Source organism: Entelurus aequoreus, linkage group LG28, assembly GCF_033978785.1.
Source record: "Entelurus aequoreus isolate RoL-2023_Sb linkage group LG28, RoL_Eaeq_v1.1, whole genome shotgun sequence".
NCBI classification, from domain to species: Eukaryota; Metazoa; Chordata; class Actinopteri; order Syngnathiformes; family Syngnathidae; genus Entelurus; species Entelurus aequoreus.
In genome coordinates this window covers 5304425-5313980 of record NC_084758.1, presented here as the reverse complement: position 1 = coordinate 5313980, position 9556 = coordinate 5304425, and positions in this window count along the sequence as shown.

Genomic DNA, 9556 nt, shown 5'->3' with positions numbered 1-9556 from the left:
CGCTGGCTGCCAGGCACATGCGTGTTTACATGTGTGTTTACATTTGTGTTTACACACGTGTTTACATGTGTGTTTATATGCATGTTTGCACGTGTGTTTATATGCATGTTTACATGTGTGTTTACATTGCTGTAAACTCGCCGCCATCATTAACCGGCGAGGCCTCGCTGGCTGCCAGGCACATGCGTGTTTACATGCATGTTTACATGTGTGTTTACATGCGTGTTTACACACGTATTTAAATGTGTTTACATGCGTGTTTACGTGTGTTTATATGTGTGTTTAAATGCATATTTACATGCTAATTAAAACATGTGTGTTTATAAGTGTTTACATGCGTGTTTACATGCATTTTTACATGAGTGTTTACATGCCTGTTTACATGCGTGTTTACATGCATGTAAACATGTGCGTTTATATGCGTGTTTATGTGTTTACATGCATGTTTACATGCGTGTTTACATGTGTGTTTATATTCATGTTTACATGTGTGTTTATGTGCATGTTTACATGCGTGTTTACATGGATGTAAACTCGCCGCCATCATTAACCGGCGAGGCCTTGCTGGCTGCCAGGCACATGCGTGTTTACATGTATGTTTACATGTATGTAAACTCGCCGCCATCATTAACCGGCGAGGCCTCGCTGGCTGCCAGGCACATGCGTGTTTACATGTGTGTTTATATGCATGTTTACATGTGTGTTTATATGCATGTTTACATGTGTGTTTACATGAGTGTTTATATGTGTGTTTACATGGATGTAAACTCGTCGCCATCATTAACCGGCGAGGCCTCGCTGGCTGCCAGGCACATGCGTGTTTACATGTGTGTTTACATTCGTGTTTACATGTGTGTTTATATGCATGATTACACGTGTGTTTATATGCATGTTTACATGTGTGTTTACATTGCTGTAAACTCGCCGCCATCATTAACCGGCGAGGCCTTGCTGGCTGCCAGGCACATGTGTGTTTACATGCATGTTTACATGTGTGTTTACATGCGTGTTTACACACGTATTTAAATGTGTTTACATGCGTGTTTACGTGTGTTTAAATGCATATTTACATGCTAATTAAAACATGTGTGTTTATAAGTGTTTACATGCGTGTTTACATGCATTTTTACATGAGTGTTTACATGCATGTTTTCATGTTTTACATGTGTGTTTACATGCTTATTTATGTGTTTCCATGTGTGTTTATATGCGTGTTTACATGCGTGTTTACATGTTTTAAATGTGTGTTTACATGCGTGTTTCCATGTGTGTTTATATGCGTGTTTACATGCGTGTTTACATGTTTTAAATGTGTGTTTACATGCATGTTTAAATGCGTATTTACATGCATATGTGCATGTGTTTATAAGTGTTTACATGTGTGTTTACATGTATGTTTACGTATGTAAATTGCCATCATTAACCGGCGAGGCCTCGCTGGCTGCCAGGCACATTCCTAACATTCCTAAGGCGTGTCCGAGTGTCGCTGACGGACTAATGAGTCCAAACTCGGGGATGTTCGGGAAAATGATTTCCAAGTTTGCCTGCACAAAGCAGGACTCTGTCTGCCTGCGGTCTCCAGTGAGGACTGACGGAGGTGGGCTAATTTGATTGTCTGCCAGCGAGAGTTTTAATGATGCGTGCGTTTTGCGTGCCGCCCACGCCGTAATTAGCAGCAGCTTGTAAAGTCCTTTGTGTCTTTTTGACCCGCAGCAGTTAACTTTCATCTTTGTATCAGCTTCATCATCTGACAACTTCCTTTCACTTTCCGCCTGACCTTACACCTCCACCATCCAGAACCTTCCATCGCACCTCCTAGAATAATATCACCAAAATCACAAGTTCTTCATAAAAAATAATAATTTCAAAAACTCTGGAAGCTGGAAAAAGTTAACAGTCTTTGGTTTGAGTGACAACATGTTTGCACGAAGACAATGTTCACACTTTACACCACCTCTGTCCAACTCTAGGTCCGGGGGCCAAATGTGGCCCGCCACTCATTTAAAGTGGCCCGCCAATTGTAAATTTACACTATGTGTTCAGCCACATGATTTTATGTAGCCCACAACAATATTTTAGGCAGTCTGTCAATTCATTTTTGTGATTTGCCACAAAATTTAAATTGGCCTGCCACTTCATTTTATGTGGCCTTCTACTTCATTTAAGTGGTTTGTGGCCTGACACTTCATTTATGCAGACTGCCACTTCATTTAATGTGGTCTGCGACATAATTTTAATGTGGCCTGCCACATCATTTATGTGGTTTGCCACATAATCTTTGTGGCCTGCCCCTTCATTTTATGTGGCCTGCCACTCCATTTAATGTGGTCTGCAACATTATTTTAAAGTGACCTGCCACTTGATTTTATGTGGCGTGCAGCTTCATTTACGTGGTTTGCCACATAATTTTAGGTGGTCTGCCAATTAATTTTACATGGTCTGCCACTTCATATATGTGGTCTGTCAATTCATTTATGCAGACTGACACTTCATTTAACGTGGTCTGCGACATAATTTTAAAGTGGCCTGCCACTTGATTTTATGTGGCGTGCCACTTCATTTATGTGGTTTGCCACATAATTTTACGTGGTCTGCCAATTAATTTGACATGGTCTGCCACCTCATCAATGTGGTCCGCCACCTACTTTTATGTGGCCTGTCACGTCGTTTTAATTTGTCCTACCACATCATTTTATGTTGCCTACTACTTCATTTTATGTGGTCTGCCACGCCACTAATGTGGTCTGCCACATAATTTATGTGGACTGCCACTTAATTTTACACATTTTAAATATGATGTAAATATGGTACATAAAACATTAAATAAGTAAATACGACACAATAAAGGCACATATATTAAATATGCCGTAAATATGGTACATAAAACATGAAATATGTAAATATGACAATAAAGGCACAAATATATTAAATATGATGCAAATATGGTACATAAAACATTAAATATGACACAATAAAGGCACAACTATATTAAATATGATGTAAATATGGTACATAAAACATGAAATATGTAAATATGACACAATAAAGGCATATATATTAAATATGATATACATATGGTACATAAAACAATAAAAATGTACATATGACACATTAAATGTACATATATTAAATATGATGCAAATATGGTACATAAAACATTAAAATAAGTAAATATGACACAATAAAGGCACATCTATTAAATATGCCGTTATTATGGTACATAAAACATGAAATTTCACCACATCTAGTGTGTGTGTGACAATCATTGGTAATTTAATCTTAAATATGTAAATATGACAATAAAGGCACAAATATATTAAATATGATGTAAATATGGTACATAAAACATTTAATATGACACAATAAAGGCACAACTATATTAAATATGATGTAAATATGGTACATAAAACATGAAATATGTAAATATGACACAATAAAGGCATATATATTAAATATGATATAAATATGGTACATAAAACAATAAAAATGTACATATGACACATTAAATGTACATATATTAAATATGATGCAAATATGATAAATAAAACATTCAATATGTAAATATGACACAATAAAGGCACATCTATTAAAAATGATGTAAATATGGTACATAAAACATTAAATATGTAAATATGACACAATAAAGTCACATCTATTAAAAATGATGTAAATATGGTACATAAAACATTAAATATGTAAATATGACAATAAAGTCACATATATTAAATATGATGTAAATATGGTACATAAAACATTAAATATGTAAATATGACACAATAAAGTCACATATATTAAATATGATGTAAATATGGTACATAAAACATTAAATATGTAAATATGACACAATAAAGGCACATATATTAAATATGAAGTAAATATGGTACATAAAACATTAAATATGTAAATATGACACAATAAAGGCACATATATTAAATATGATGTAAATATGGTACATAAAACATTAAATATGTAAATATGACACAATAAAGTCACAAATATTAAATATGATGTAAATATGGTACATAAAACATTAAATATGTAAATATGACAATAAAGTCACATATATTAAATATGATGTAAATATGGTACATAAAACATTAAATATGTAAATATGACACAATAAAGTCACATATATTAAATATGATGTAAATATGGTACATACAACATTAAATATGTAAATATGACACAATAAAGGCACATATATTAAATATGATGTAAATATGGTACATAAAACATTAAATATGTAAATATGACACAATAAAGGCACATATATTAAATATGATGTAAATATGGTACATACAACATGAAATATGTAAATATGACACAATAAAGTCACAAATATTAAATATGATGTAAATATGGTATATAAAACATTAAATATGTAAATATGACACAATAAAGTCACATATATTAAATATGATGTAAATATGGTACATAAAACATTAAATTTGTAAATAATACACAATAAAGGCACATATATTAAATATGATGTAAATATGGTACATAAAACATTAAATATGTAAATATGACACAATAAAGTCACATATATTAAATATGAAGTAAATATGGTACATAAAACATTAAATATGTAAATATGACACAATAAAGGCACATATATTAAATATGATGTAAATATGGTACATAAAACATTAAATATGTAAATATGACACAATAAAGTCACATATATTAAATATGAAGTAAATATGGTACATAAAACATTAAATATGTAAATATGACACAATAAAGGCATATATTAAATATGATGTAAATATGGTACATAAAACATTAAATATGTAAATATGACACAATAAAGTCACATATATTAAATATGATGTAAATATGGTACATAAAACATTAAATTTGTAAATAATACACAATAAAGGCACATATATTAAATATGATGTAAATATGGTACATAAAACATTAAATATGTAAATATGACACAATAAAGTCACATATATTAAATATGATGTAAATATGGTACATAAAACATTAAATATGTAAATATGACACAATAAAGGCACATATATTAAATATGAAGTAAATATGGTACATAAAACATTAAATATGTAAATATGACACAATAAAGGCACATATATTAAATATGATGTAAATATGGTACATAAAACATTAAATATGTAAATATGACACAATAAAGGCACATATATTAAATATGATGTAAATATGGTACATACAACATTAAATATGTAAATATGACACAATAAAGGCACATATATTAAATATGATGTAAATATGGTACATACAACATTAAATATGTAAATATGACACATAAAAGGCAAACACGTAAAATGTGATGCAAATATGGTACATAAATAATGTGTGTGTTTGTGTGTGTGCGTGCGTGCGTGTGTGTGTGTGCGTGTAGATTAAACAAAATAAAACACTTGAAAAAGACAAACACCTTGAATAAAAGCAGTATTTGGTGTGTAAATGTAGATAAGGTGAAGTGGAGTGAGACCAGTTCCAACATTGATGTGCATCTTCTTGTTATGGAGGTCGTGACCCCAGCTTGTTATGGAGGTCGTCACCCCAGCAGGACGTGAAATAAAAAAAAGAAAGCCTCCCTGGGTGACAGCAGAGCTTTAAAGGCCTACTGAAATTTTTTTTGTTTATTTAAACGGGAATAGCAGATCCATTCTATGTGTCATACTTGATCATTTCGCGATATTGCCATATTTTTGCTGAAAGGATTTAGTAGAGAAAATCGACGATAAAGTTCGCAACTTTTGCTCGCTGATAAAAAAAAGCCTTGCCTGTAGCGGAAGTAGCGTGACGTCACAGGAGCTAGTATTCCTCACAATTCCCCGTTGTTTACAATGGAGCGAGAGAGATTCGGACAGAGAAAGTGATGATTACCCCATTAATTTGAGCGAGGATGAAAGATTCGTAGAAGAGGAACGTGAGAGTGAATGACTTGAGAGGCAGTGATGGACGTATCTTTTTTCGCTCTGACCGTAACTTAGGTACAAGCTGGCTCATTGGATTCCACACTCTCTCCTTTTTCTATTGTAGATCACGGATTTGTATTTTAAACCACCTCGGATACTATATCCTCTTGAAAATGAGAGTCGAGCACGCGAAATGGACATTTAAAGTGACTTTTATCTCCAAGACAATACATCGGTGACACACTTAGCTACTGAGCTAGCGCGATAGCATCGTTCTCAAATGAAGATAGAAACAAAATAAATAAACCTCTGACTGGAAGGATGGATAGAAAATCAACAATACTATTAAACCGTGGACATGTAAATACACGGTTAATGATTTCCAGGCAGGCGAAGGTTAACAATGCTGTGCTAACGACGCCATTGAAGCTAACTTAGCAACCGGACCTCACAGAACTATGTACTCTCTCCTTTTTCTATTGTGAATCACGGATTTGTATTTTAAACCACCTCGGATACTATATCCTCTTGAAAATGAGAGTCGAGCACGCGAAATGGACATTTAAAGTGACTTTTATCTCCAAGACAATACATCGGTGACACACTTAGCTACTGAGCTAACGTGCTAGCATCGTTCTCAAATGAAGATAGAAACAAAATAAATAAACCCCTGACTGGAAGGATAGACAGAAGATCAACAATACTATTAAACCATGTACATGTAACTACACGGTTAAAAATTCTCAGCCTGGTAAGGCTTAACAATGCTGTTGCTAACGACACTAAGGCTAATTTAGCAACTTAGCAACCGGAACTCACAGAACTATGTACTCTCTCCTTTTTCTATTGTGTATCACGGATTTGTATTTTAAACCACCTCGGATACTATATCCTCTTGAAAATGAGAGTCGAGCACGCGAAATGGACATTTAAAGTGACTTTTATCTCCAAGACAATACATCGGTGACACACTTAGCTACTGAGCTAACGTGCTAGCATCGTTCTCAAATGAAGATAGAAACAAAATAAATAAACCCCTGACTGGAAGGATAGACAGAAGAGCAAAAATACTATTAAACCATGTACATGTAACTACACGGTTAATGATTTCCAGGCTGGCGAAGGTTAACAATGCTGTGCTAACGACGCCATTGAAGCTAACTTAGCAACCAGACCTCACAGAACTATGTACTCTCTCCTTTTTCTATTGTGAATCACGGATTTGTATTTTAAACCACCTCGGATACTATATCCTCTTGAAAATGAGAGTCGAGCACGCGAAATGGACATTTAAAGTGACTTCTATCTCCAAGACAATACATCGGTGACACACTTAGCTACTGAGCTAGCGCGATAGCATCGTTCTCAAATGCAGATAGAAACAAAATAAATAAACCTCTGACTGGAAGGATAGATAGAAAATCAACAATACTATTAAACCGTGGACATGTAAATACACGGTTAATGATTTCCAGGCTGGCGAAGGTTAACAATGCTGTGCTAACGACGCCATTGAAGCTAATTTAGCAACCGGAACTCACAGAACTATGTACTCTCTCCTTTTTCTATTGTGGATCACGGATTTGTATTTTAAACCACCTCGGATACTATATCCTCTTGAAAATGAGAGTCGAGCACGCGAAATGGACATTTAAAGTGACTTTTATCTCCAAGACAATACATCGGTGACACACTTAGCTACTGAGCTAGCGCGATAGCATCGTTCTCAAATGAAGATAAAAAACAAAATAAATAAACCTCTGACTGGAAGGATAGATAGAAAATCAACAATACTATTAAACCGTGGACATGTAAATACACGGTTAATGATTTCCAGGCTGGCGAAGGTTAACAATGCTGTGCTAACGACGCCATTGAAGCTAATTTAGCAACCGGAACTCACAGAACTATGTACTCTCTCCTTTTTCTATTGTGAATCACGGATTTGTATTTTAAACCACCTCAGATACTATATCCTCTTTAAAATGAGAGTCGAGCACGCGAAATGGACATTTAAAGTGACTTTTATCTCCAAGACAATACATCGGTGACACACTTAGCTACTGAGCTAGCGCGATAGCATCGTTCTCAAATGAAGATAGAAACAAAATAAATAAACCCCTGACTGGAAGGATAGATAGAAAATCAACAATACTATTAAACCGTGGACATATAAATACACGGTTAATGATTTCCAGGCTGGCGAAGGTTAACAATGCTGTGCTAACGACGCCATTGAAGCTAATTTAGCAACCGGAACTCACAGAACTATGTACTCTCTCCTTTTTCTATTGTGGATCACGGATTTGTATTTTAAACCACCTCGGATACTATATCCTCTTGAAAATGAGAGTAGAGCACGCGAAATGGACATTTAAAGTGACTTTTATCTCCAAGACAGTACATCGGTGACACACTTAGCTACTGAGCTAGCGCGATAGCATCGTTCTCAAATGCAGATAGAAACAAAATAAATAAACCTCTGACTGGAAGGATAGATAGAAAATCAACAATACTATTAAACCGTGGACATGTAAATACACGGTTAATGATTTCCAGGCTGGCGAAGGTTAACAATGCTGTGCTAACGACGCCATTGAAGCTAACTTGGCAACCAGACCTCACAGAACTATGTACTCTCTCCTTTTTCTATTGTGAATCACGGATTTGTAATTTAAACCACCTCGGATACTATATCCTCTTGAAAATGAGAGTCGAGCACGCGAAATGGACATCTAAAGTGACTTTTATCTCCAAGACAATACATCGGTGACACACTTAGCTACTGAGCTAGCGCGATAGCATCGTTCTCAAATGAAGATAGAAACAAAATAAATAAACCTCTGACTGGAAGGATGGATAGAAAATCAACAATACTATTAAACCGTGGACATGTAAATACACGGTTAATGATTTCCAGGCAGGCGAAGGTTAACAATGCTGTGCTAACGACGCCATTGAAGCTAACTTAGCAACCGGACCTCACAGAACTATGTACTCTCTCCTTTTTCTATTGTGAATCACGGATTTGTATTTTAAACCACCTCGGATACTATATCCTCTTGAAAATGAGAGTCGAGCACGCGAAATGGACATTTAAAGTGACTTTTATCTCCAAGACAATACATCGGTGACACACTTAGCTACTGAGCTAACGTGCTAGCATCGTTCTCAAATGAAGATAGAAACAAAATAAATAAACCTCTGACTGGAAGGATAGATAGAAAATCAACAATACTATTAAACCGTGGACATGTAAATACACGGTTAATGATTTCCAGGCTGGCGAAGGTTAACAATGCTGTGCTAACGACGCCATTGAAGCTAACTTAGCAATCGGACCTCACAGAACTATGTACTCTCTCCTTTTTCTATTGTGAATCACGGATTTGTATTTTAAACCACCTCGGATACTATATCCTCTTGAAAATGAGAGTCGAGCACGCGAAATGGACATTTAAAGTGACTTTTATCTCCAAGACAATACATCGGTGACACACTTAGCTACTGAGCTAGCGCGATAGCATCGTTCTCAAATGAAGATAGAAACCCATCAACAGCCGTGCTCACCTGCATTCCAGCGATCAACGGCACGACGAAGGACTTCATCCGTGGGTTTGGCGGCAAGCAACGGCTAGGCGTAGTAA